Raw genomic sequence first — 10,901 nt, forward strand, 5'->3', positions numbered from 1 at the left:
CGAGTTTTGACTAAAAACGGTAAAATCGAACTTTCTCAAAACACATCCGAATGACATGATTTTATTGTCAACTCAACGTATGTACTCCTAATCATCTGTAAATTGATCTAAAGTGCATTTTACTCCGGATAATTCCTTTAAAGGCAGTTTAAAGGGATAACCAAAGTGCAGTTTCCTACCCAAAGCTAGAAAGTTGCTAGGTCGGCAATCGTCCAGAGAAGGCCGCTCAGACAATGACAGAAGTGTTCATCATGTTATATTTTTTACAGTCTATGGTAATGAGTTGATGTGCCATCAAAATGTTTTTGGAGACGTAATGTTAAGGTCGAAAAACTCTGTCACTTTAGCTTATGAGCTCTCACCCCTCGCTGCCGTTCGATGCTTTGCTGAATATTGTGTAGCCTACCTGTAGGTCGGTCGTTGACACCTTTATTTGCGACCGACATGTAAGTGCCTGCTTTGCAGGTCAGACACTCAGCTACATGTTGATATCGACCGAGACAAAAACATGGAAAAATTACGTTTTAATTCGTCAGTGAACTTACAATAAACAAGGAAGTTTGTGCTATTGAGGTGACTGACTGACCAATTAAATGTTTGAGATTACTATCGACCAATGACGGTAGCTAAGGTCAGGCTCAACACCCTACACTTTCCACTCAATGCAAAGCGAACTGTAGGGGGAGGGCGTGACTAGTATGTGAATGAAAGACATAGATATATAGGCTATCCATGAATGAAACATGAATGAAAGAGAGAGCAATGCAAATTCTCTGTAAACACGTCTAAGGCTAGAATAAACAAAATCCCGGACGACTTTGAAATTCCGCCCGGACACATTTTTAGGTTTCAAAAAGAGGACTTGTCCGGGCAAAAGAGGACGTCTGGTCACCCTACTTAGTTAGCAACTATGGTTTTGGGAAACGTGCCCAGGGCAGAGAGGGCTGACCTTCTCCATCAGGCCAGCTGGCCAACCCACCAGGAGAAGTGAGATTAAAAAGTAGCGAAAGAGAGGAAGAGAGGAGAGGACAGAACAGAGGAGAAGAGAGGAAATGGCAGTGAACGAGAGGAGACAAGGAGAGTGAGAGGGAGTAAGGTTCAACACCCATTTATTCAATCTTTTATTGAGTCTTATTGAGTCTTCAAACCATGGAGTCATGACACACATGATACATACTGTATGTAACAGTGCCAACATCTGGTTAGACAGAGAACAGAAGATACAAAAAAGAGGGGAAGAAAGAGGGAGGAGTGGAGGTAGAGAAGGAGAGGAGATGAGTCACAGAGTGACCATATAGTGACCGTTGTTTATCTGTACATTAAATGAGTGCGTTTTCATCTTGTTTTCTCCAGAAGACTACTTTGTGCCACACAACTTCCACCCAGCACCACGCCACACCTGTAGTGTACCACCACACGTGGAAGGTTTGCTTTATTGTCCGTTAGCACAGCCATGACAGTGCTAAACAATGTGACATTTCACATTATTTCTCCTTCCCTACATTGATAAATAAGGAGTGTGGGCTTTGTCAGACACATGATTACTCACTCACGCAGCACTGCACCCTGGGAGGTGGGCTCGGAATGCTCGCTGAAGCTTGTCATTATTCTCTCTCAAATTGCTGTGAAATTGCCTCTGAGGGAAGCTGGGAACGGGAATCCTAGTTTGACACTAAGGGATCGTTTTTTTTCCCTTTTTTTTCTTTCTTTTTTTCATTAAATAGACTGAATTGATGTGTTGAGATGTCATGACTTCTCGGAACCACAGGAGCCCGGCTGCGTCAAATTTCTTTCTCTTATTCCCTCTTTATTCTCCCCTTGTGAACCAACACTGTGTGCCAGGCTCTTCATGCCTTTACTTACTAGTCTATTTAGTTTGTTTACTGAAGAAGTGCATCCCATTTCATTGGACTGAAGGCTCTTAGTGTGGTCAGACCAGTTAGTATTCATTTGTTTAATTTTTTTCATTTGTCGTTCGACTCTACTGGGACTCTGTGGTCTCTCTGACCACAGAGAAATGTACCGGTATGTACCATATTTTCTGGACTATAAGTCACACTTTTTTTCATAGTTTGGCCAGTCCTGCGACTCAGGTGCAACATATATTAGGGGTGTAACGGTACATGTATTCGTATTGAACCGAAACGGTTTTGTGCATGAATTTACACAGAGAATACACTGTTAAATACGAGAGTTCGTTAGCGACACCTAATGCTAATCTGTAGCCTGGCCTTCCCTCTGAAGCTCTGATTGGCGCCTATGTTATTTTTTTGTCAGGTCGTCGGTCGAGTCAGTCAGTCAGAGAGAGCAGTCCTAACTGTACGTACACACCGCCGCCGACTTGAGCTTCCAAAGAAGCTCTGGTCGCCCTGTCAAGGACGCTTGTCAAAAAAGTACAGGGAAGCTTTGGACGCTTTGGCCGCTTTGACGTGACAGCATTTTACGTTCGATCATGTTCTATCTTAATACTTTATTTAAAGGCCGTCTATTCGATTGGTTGCTGGTTGTTGTCGCTGAACCGCGTCATAGCTTATTACCATAAAGTTGACTGACTTTCAACTTTCTGCTCGACGCTCAAGTCGCTCAAGACGCCCAAAATGCGACACCGACGGATTTGCCGCTTCTTGCAGCTGAGAGAAGCCGGCTTCCATTGAAAATGAATGACTTCCTGACTCTTTGGAAGCTCAAGTTGGTGGCGGTGTGTATGTACAGTAAGCGAGTGGTGGCAACCCACAAGAGTTAGAGGACCCGCTGGTCTCTTTAAGATCGCAAGTTTGAGAACTTCAGTTACAGTAGTAGCCTACTGAGAGTGGTGGATAAGATGAAACTGTGTGTCAGCGTTGTTCAGCAGTTGTTGGGTAACGTTATGTGAGTGGAAATATATCGAACATGCTACACATATCCGATGCCATCACCCAGATGATGTAGGCTACCAATCACTGAAACGAGGGAAAAAAAACTTCCTCTGCGCTTCACCAGCCTTTGGATACACATACAAATAGGGCCAAAACCTATGGCTTACAATGATTTCGTAATGACAGAAAGCTATGTAAATCCTTACCTTTAACTTGTAACTTTTCACATTAGAAGCTGGCAGTGTTAAGTGCATAGACAGTAAAAAAGAAAGTGTCAATGCTAACCAGGCTAATAAACAAATCATGCTATGGTGAGTTGACATCGAAGGGTAAAGTCACGTGACTCAGTTGTAGTCTGTTTATGAAATTAAAGGAGCAATTTCGTTTTTTTAAAAGACAGCAAAATAGTGTGATATTTTCACAGTAGTAGATTATTACTGTACACACACTGAAAATTTTTGAGGCAAATTGTAGATCCTTCCATATACATGTTGTTGAAGGTCTTGCTTAAGTGGATTTTTAAAAATCATTATTCTATGTAATTTGCACTTTCAGAAATAAGAGATGCTGTAGGCCTATTTTCAGTTTTATAGCTGATTGTCTTATTTTGTTTACAAGTTACAGATGAAGTCTGGGTACTTATTGTACTGTTTACATCTTACGCTTGTTTACATGTTACGCATCTTCAGGCTGTTGCAGATCGCTCAGGGGAGAGACTGTATGACACTAGGTACAGCCTTTCCCTCCATTGTACCGAACTTGTACCGAACCGTGATGTCCGAACCGAGGTATGAACCGAACCGTGACTTCTGTGTACCGTTACACCCCTAACATATATACAGTGTTGGGCAAGTTACTGAAAATTAGTAATTAGTTACAGTTACTAGTTACTTCTTTCAAAAGTAATTGAATTATCTTACCAATTACTGTATATCAAAAGTAATTAGTTACTAGAGAAAGTAACTTTTGAGTTACTTTTAAGTCTGCTTTTAAAATGTCAATATGAACAGTACTGAACAGTCACACACACAATAAACCTAATTTGTAGACCTATTTATTGTAGTTTCAACGGGCCTTCAAATCAATAGGCTTGTGCATGAGTTCTCAAACTTTTTACGACCCCAAAACATTCTACAATGCATGAAGGCCTCCCTGACCTTGTTTTGCGCCACCCTCACCATCTAGGTGGTTTGATAGATATGTACACAGTACACTGCCTACTGCTTGCCTTCTACTACTAGTAGTAGTATGCATGGTGGTGCACTGACACTGAATTCTGCAATATAGTAGCCTAATAAGTTATTATTATCATTATCATTGCAATCCTTCTGTAGGCTACAGGGAATGAGTTCAATGGGATGTAATGTGAAACAATGTTAAAGGAGAATTCCGGTGTGATATTGACCTAAAGTGTGTTGAAACATGATACCGAGTGTGAACGTATGTCTCATAGCCCATCTCGGCTTGTCCCCTGCACTCCAAAATCTGGTGCTAGTTAGCCGATGCTACCAACAGCTTGTTCAATGGTGGTGCTTCGGCATCGGGCTAGTCATGCAAATAAATCACTGTTTTACACCATTTAGGAGACTCAATGTATCTCCACACTTCATTGGTATACTACCGAAGGCCCTGACATTTAAAACGAGACATTGAGAACTTTGAAAAAGCACTGGTAGTTTACTTACAAGACGATTTATACAGACAGTATCTTTACGAAGTTTAGCGTTTGCAGCCATCTTGAATTTAGTCACGATAAGTCGAGCGACGAGTAAGAATGAACAGGTATGATAAGGGATCAGATTCCAAAAAGAATTCAGTGGAAATGCATGGATTCTAGTTGCTGCTACTGGAAGAAACTGGAATCCATGCATTTCCACTGAATTCTTTTAGCCTAGCTATCTTTTAATTTGAGAAGACGTTCACTTTTTAGAGTTTTTTAAGATATAGTTAAGAACAAAATTATTCATACCCCTGGCAAATATTGATTTTCTCTTGACCAATATGTTTGTTCTTAATTTGTACTTAAAATTACACTTGCACATGCCAAAAGGTTGCAAGACAATGTGGTAAAAACATGGAATAAAAAAAAGTGTTTTTATCTTTTTTTACATTTTTATGAAAAATTGTGTGTTCAAAATTATTCATACCCATTTTAAACAATCACTGGAAACATCTTTATTTACCACCACAGCTCTCAAAATGGTTCATAATACCCACCAAGCCTCTTCATGTCTCCACAATGATTGTAGACTGCACCTTTTTTGCAGCAATCTGGGTTTTGAGGCAGGAACGATTATTTGCCATCACTTTGGCCTTGTGCTCACTTTTTTGACGGATTGAGGTCCACTCTAAAATGTTGATATTGTTCTCTGTTAACCATTTCTTGCCTTGTTGGGCTGTATGTTTTGGATCATTGTGTGGTTTAATGTTCAAATGCTGCCTTTTGGGGCAGCCATGGCCTACTGGTTAGGGCTTCGGCCTTTGGGCTTGCCGGTTCGACTTCACTAATTCACAGATTGGGATAAATGCAGAGACCAAATGTCCCTCACGGGATCAAAAGATATACTTACATACTAACACATACTATTGGGGCAGGTCTCTCGGCACACAGCCTGATCTTTTCCTCCTAATCTTAATGTAGCCTCTTGTTTTAGTGTTATTGTTTACTTAGTCACCAGGTCCCCCTGGTTGAAAAACATCCCAAAATAATAATTTTCTCACCCCCACAATTGAAATGGACATGGTGTCATTTGAGTTTAATGCTTCCCTTTTTTATGCCAATCTCAGGCCATGTCCCTGGGTCAAAAAAAGCTAAATTCTTTGTCCAGGTGTGCCCTTATAAAGGTTAAGCTGAGTTGTGCATGTTTGGAGAAGAGTGGAGAAAAATAGAATGAGAATTCTTTCATCAATTCTGTGGTGATTTCTTTTACTTAATGGGCATATTTATTGAAGTAATCTAAAAGTAATCCTAAAGTAATCAGATTACGTTACATGTTTTTGGTAATCCAATTGATTACGTTACTGATTACAAAAATGACCATGTAATTTGTAGTCAGTAATGGATTACATTTCAAAGTAATCTGACCCAACCCTGCATGCTCGTTACCACTAAAAGTAGTGGAATTACAGTAATGCATTACTCCCAACACTGCATATATATATTTATATATATGTTTTTTTCCTCTTCATGAAACATTTTTTGACTGGTGCAACTTATACTCCGGTGCAACTTATAGTCTGGAAAATACGGTACCTTCATGGTTGGGTTTGTTACAGTAACTACCAAGCAAGCATCTTGACTTGTCATTGTGTCTATTTGTTCACTGTGTGAAAGCGCTGTATTCTAAATTCTCTCTGTCTGGTGGCTCCAAAAAACATTATCTAACTAAGTTTTACTGCATTTTAACTGCATTTTAAGTTCTTCATGAAAATGATATGCAATCAAATGACTGATTTAATAACAGTCATTAGAGATTAATCAAAAGAGAAAATGTATATGCATAATCATACCAAAGTCTTAATGATCATAATAACCTGTTTACTGTATCTTTTCTAATGAATAATTAGATAATGATAGTCGCTAACGAAGAATTTTGTATTCTCTCAGAAGTGTTCAGAAATCTGAAATCAGTCACTAAGTCTTAGAAGTGCATGTCTCTGATGCACATGTTCAGGCACCAGCACTAGGTGACGTTGCTCCTGGGCAGTGGAGAAACTGCTGTTTGCTGAACCTGAAGCTGAGTGGGGGAGACACAGAGGACAGAGGACCTGTCCATCATCAAGTGACCCCATGCAGTCAATACAAGACTCTTTTTCCCAAAGAAACCTGAAGTACAATGAGGGTAGATAGATAGATAGATAGATAGATAGATAGATAGATAGATATTTATTATATGTAGGCTAAATATTTTCATTTAAAGACCCTTTTATTCTGAATATACAAATTCAGTTAAAAAAAGAGTTAAGAAAAAAGGTGTTTAAATAAACTCCATGAACTTCAGGAATATTTTTTAAGTTGGCTTGAGGATCACGTACAGCGGAACATTTATAGCTGTGAAAGCACATGAGCCTGGGGCACTGTGTGTGTTTGTGTGTGTGTGTGTGTGTGTGTTTGTGTCTGTGTGTGAGTGTGTGTGTGTTTGTGTGTGTGTGTGTGATAGAGTGTGTGAGAGTGTGTGTTTGTGTGTGCACATGTATGCGTGTGCGTACGTGTGTGTTGTGTGTTGCATGCACGTGCATTGTTCTGGTATTAGCACATTGTATAGCAGTCTCCCGGCACCCAGACGTCTGCCAACCCAGCACTCCGAAGCCTGGCGCCTCCTTGGCAATCTTCCTCCGCCTCCTCCTCCTCCTCTGCCAACTCTTGGTGCCATGCTTACGGCAGCAGTGTGTGTTTGTGTTATTGGGGATCATGGACAATAGTGCTTTTGTGTGTGTGTGTGTGTTTTTGTGGGGATTGTGGGTAGCGTTATGTGTCCATTTGTGTGTGTTTGGAGGGGGGGGGGTTGAATAGTGTGTGTGTGTGTGCGTGTGTGTGTGTGTGTGTGTGTGTGTGTGTGTGTGTGTGTGTGTGTGTGTGGGAGGTTGTTTGGAGAGTGAGCAGCTGGTTTTTTGGAGGCAAGTGTGTCCATTCGTGTTAGCTCTCCTGGACGACAGGCGCTGTCCCCCCGGCAGCATGACCCCCGGAAAACCCATTAAGGACGGGAACAAGCCCCTCCTGGGACCGGCGAAGGAGCCGTGTTTGGTCCAGGAGACACTAGCAGGAGCAAGGAGGGGGATGGGCGTAGTCAGTAACAAGAATAGCTACAGGTGAATGTTCTTGTCGCAGTTGTTTTTTGGGGGGAGTCTGGGGAGCATTGTTTTCGTGTTGGAAGAGGGATGGAAGATAGAGAAGGATGGATTCTGTAAATACCACAGCTCTCTGAGTGGGCATCCACTCAGCCTTCCCATGGGGCTAAATGGGTACACTACATAGGACATGGGAAGACACACACACACACACACACACACATGCAAACACACGTGCATATACTAGTGCACTAAAACAAACACACTTATGCAGCTGAACACAAACATAGACACACACAGACACACAGAAACACATGCATGCATGCACACACACACACACACACACACAAACATATATGAACATACAGTGCACATATTAAAACAAAAACACACATATAGGTAAACACAAAAAACACACCTGAACACACACACACCTCTTCACACACACACCTCTTCACCTCTTCAGTGCTTCCAACTGGACATGCTGAAAGTGTCGATAATGCAGGTGGACAGACATTCAGCCATTCTCCTCACTGCAGCCCCCTCTCCATACATCACGTCCATGCATGCCGCTGCCGCCTTGAGTTTTATATTTAGGACTTGCGTGACACAAAACCCTTTTCAGCGCCACGCACAGCCGGCGAGCACTCCAGCCCACGCCGCTCTTAAGCCGTGGCGCGGTTAAATTCCCGCCTTCGGGCCCCGGCTTGAGCTCAATTTAGCCCGCTAGCGGAAGGCTCCTTGGATTGTTCTTTTCAGGCGCTCGAGGCGGCCTTGTTGATTCAGACCCAAGGCCTGCTAGTGCGAGCGTTAGCCCACACTTGTTCCTGAATGCCCAGCATGGCGCGGCTAAGATGTGTTCCGGTCTTAACATGGATTTTTAGTGCCCTTAGAATACACTCGACCTGTTTACAGCGCAAAATCAGGCCTACACAATAAAATCTCTAAGCTGTCACATTTATTTGTGCTGTGTGTGTGTGTCCATCTCTTTTCCTTCTTTCTGTTCATCTGTTCTTCAGTATGTGGGTCTGTCTCCCACTGTCCCTATGTGAACTATCGAAACCCTCTCCATATAGGTCCCTCTCTCTCTCTCTCTCTCTCTCTCTCTCTCTTCTCCTGTCCCCAGTGTTTTCTTTGAATGTCCTTCTCGCTGTCTACCTTTATGTTTCTCCCCCAACTTTTAACTCTCTTGCCCTCTCTCCCTTTTGTGGGTTTGTGCTTCTGCCTTTTTATACATCTCGCTTATGTTGATTGGTTAAAGTTGAACTCTCTCTCTCTCTTTCTCTCTCTCCATCTCACTTTCTCTCTTCTTCAGTTTTGTTTTCTGTAGAGCCCATTTGATGATGCACCTTCTTTCTCTCTGCTAGCACTTTGCCCTGGCACTGTTGCCACAGCAACAGCCTTGTCAGACAGGCATCACACACACACACACACACACACACACACACCTCCTCTCTGTCCTCCCTTCCCTTCTCCTCCTCCTCTCCTGGGCCTCCACCTCATAACAACACACCTCCTTTGCATTGTCATGTTAAAATAGCATCGAGCCGGCCAATCCCCTGACGGCAGGGGCAGTTGTTATTCAGCACGGCGCACGAGAGCCGGCGCTCAGCGTGGAGTCGTGAGTGACTGCGGGCCCTTTTGGGTGTCTTTGCCCACGTTTTCTCGGCTCAATTGCAGCCCTAATTGCTGGGCAACAGCCTAGTCGTTAGCATCGTGTGTTTACTTGACAGTGACTCAGTACATCTTGATTGCAGTCGAGGCGCAAGGACAAGGAGGCCACAGACGAGGGCTCTCACTGGAGTGAAAAAGCAGGTCATTTGGGTTTATTGTGAAAACAGTAATTCGTGATTTTGATGCCTTAAGTGCCAACTGCATGCATGCATGCTAAGGGGTCTCAAGTGGTAGGGGGCAGGGGCAGTGTCTTGTCTTGCTGGACGGTCCCCACTCTTCCTTCCAAGTGCCCGAACCTGAATGGTGTAGAGTTTGATGATTTAGCTGAATGAACCAAGGTGGGTTAGCCATATTGGCAAAAGTGGAGCCAGTCTGCATAGTAAGGTTTTTTTTTAGTTATTTAGAGGGAGTGGAATAAGAACAACTCCAAGGAAAGAACTCTGTTTGTTTCCTTGATTATGTATAGATATAGATCAAGATGTAGGGTCTGGGGACTCACCATTCGCAGTGCTCAGTCTGAGGGGCGGGATAATCGGTTGTCTTTCAAATTCCCTCTGCACGCAATAGGATAGCACTACAACTCATGAGTCCCATGCGTTTTCCCACCAGTGGAGCTAGTTGGCTAGTTCAAACTTTTGCCAGCTTAACTCGTGTCACGCTGTTTGCCAACAGCAACATCCATCTTCTTTGTTTTCAAGTAGCAGCAACTCTGCCGTCAATCATTATGTTAAGCCAGGGTCGGCGCCAGAGAGCAACGGGTGGGGGGGGGGGGCTAGGAGCACTGACGGGGGGCACCTCACCTCACTATTATTAGTTATTTTTCCAAAATTGCCATATAATAAAGAGCTTCCTTCGAGCCTTTTGGATAACTGAAACAATATGATCATGGGGGAAAATAGTGCAAGAACAAGTGCAACGTTTAGAATAATAGAATTTTAATAGTATAGCGTTGCATATAGGCTACAATACACGTAAATAGGCTATAACAGACTCACCACTAGCAAGCCTAGGCTACACTAGGCTTCACTGTGTCTTTCCATTCATTTCGAAATGTTCTTATAAGATCCTGCTCAAAAGCAAATTGCACATACTGATAATATTGCAACATTGCACGTAGGCTATGTGATCGCTCAAAATGTTATTGCATTCAGCTTGGGTGCTTGGGTTATCCTGCTGGCAGAAACGCGAAAAACCTTGAATTTTCCATTATCTTCCCAGATCTATCTTGATACCTTTTACTGAATTTCTTATGCAGCAGTGTCTAAAAACCCTACTGGTCGAGATTTATGCTCATTTGGCGTTGCAGGAGTGGTGGTAAATGTATCGGTGGCACTCACTGCAACGGTGTCCGAGTGTGCAGAATCCCTCTTCATCGCGCAGTTTGTGCACAATCAACAGTAGCATAGTTGACACACGTGTCAGTCCGTGTCATGTTTCATTGTGAGTAGGCTAAGTGTTCAACATCAGTGTTCAATGTGGATTTAATTTTAATCATAGGCATAATAATATTTAGACTTTTTTATGTGAGGGAGAGAACTCAGTTGGGGGGGCACACTGGCCTGTTTGGACGGGCCTGGCCCCCAA

Source organism: Alosa pseudoharengus, unplaced genomic scaffold (genome assembly GCF_046254945.1).
Source record: "Alosa pseudoharengus isolate Yale_2024_CS ecotype anadromous, Long Island Sound unplaced genomic scaffold, YU_APseudo_1.1 YU_APseudo_1.1_scf_7, whole genome shotgun sequence".
Lineage (NCBI taxonomy): Eukaryota > Metazoa > Chordata > Actinopteri > Clupeiformes > Clupeidae > Alosa > Alosa pseudoharengus.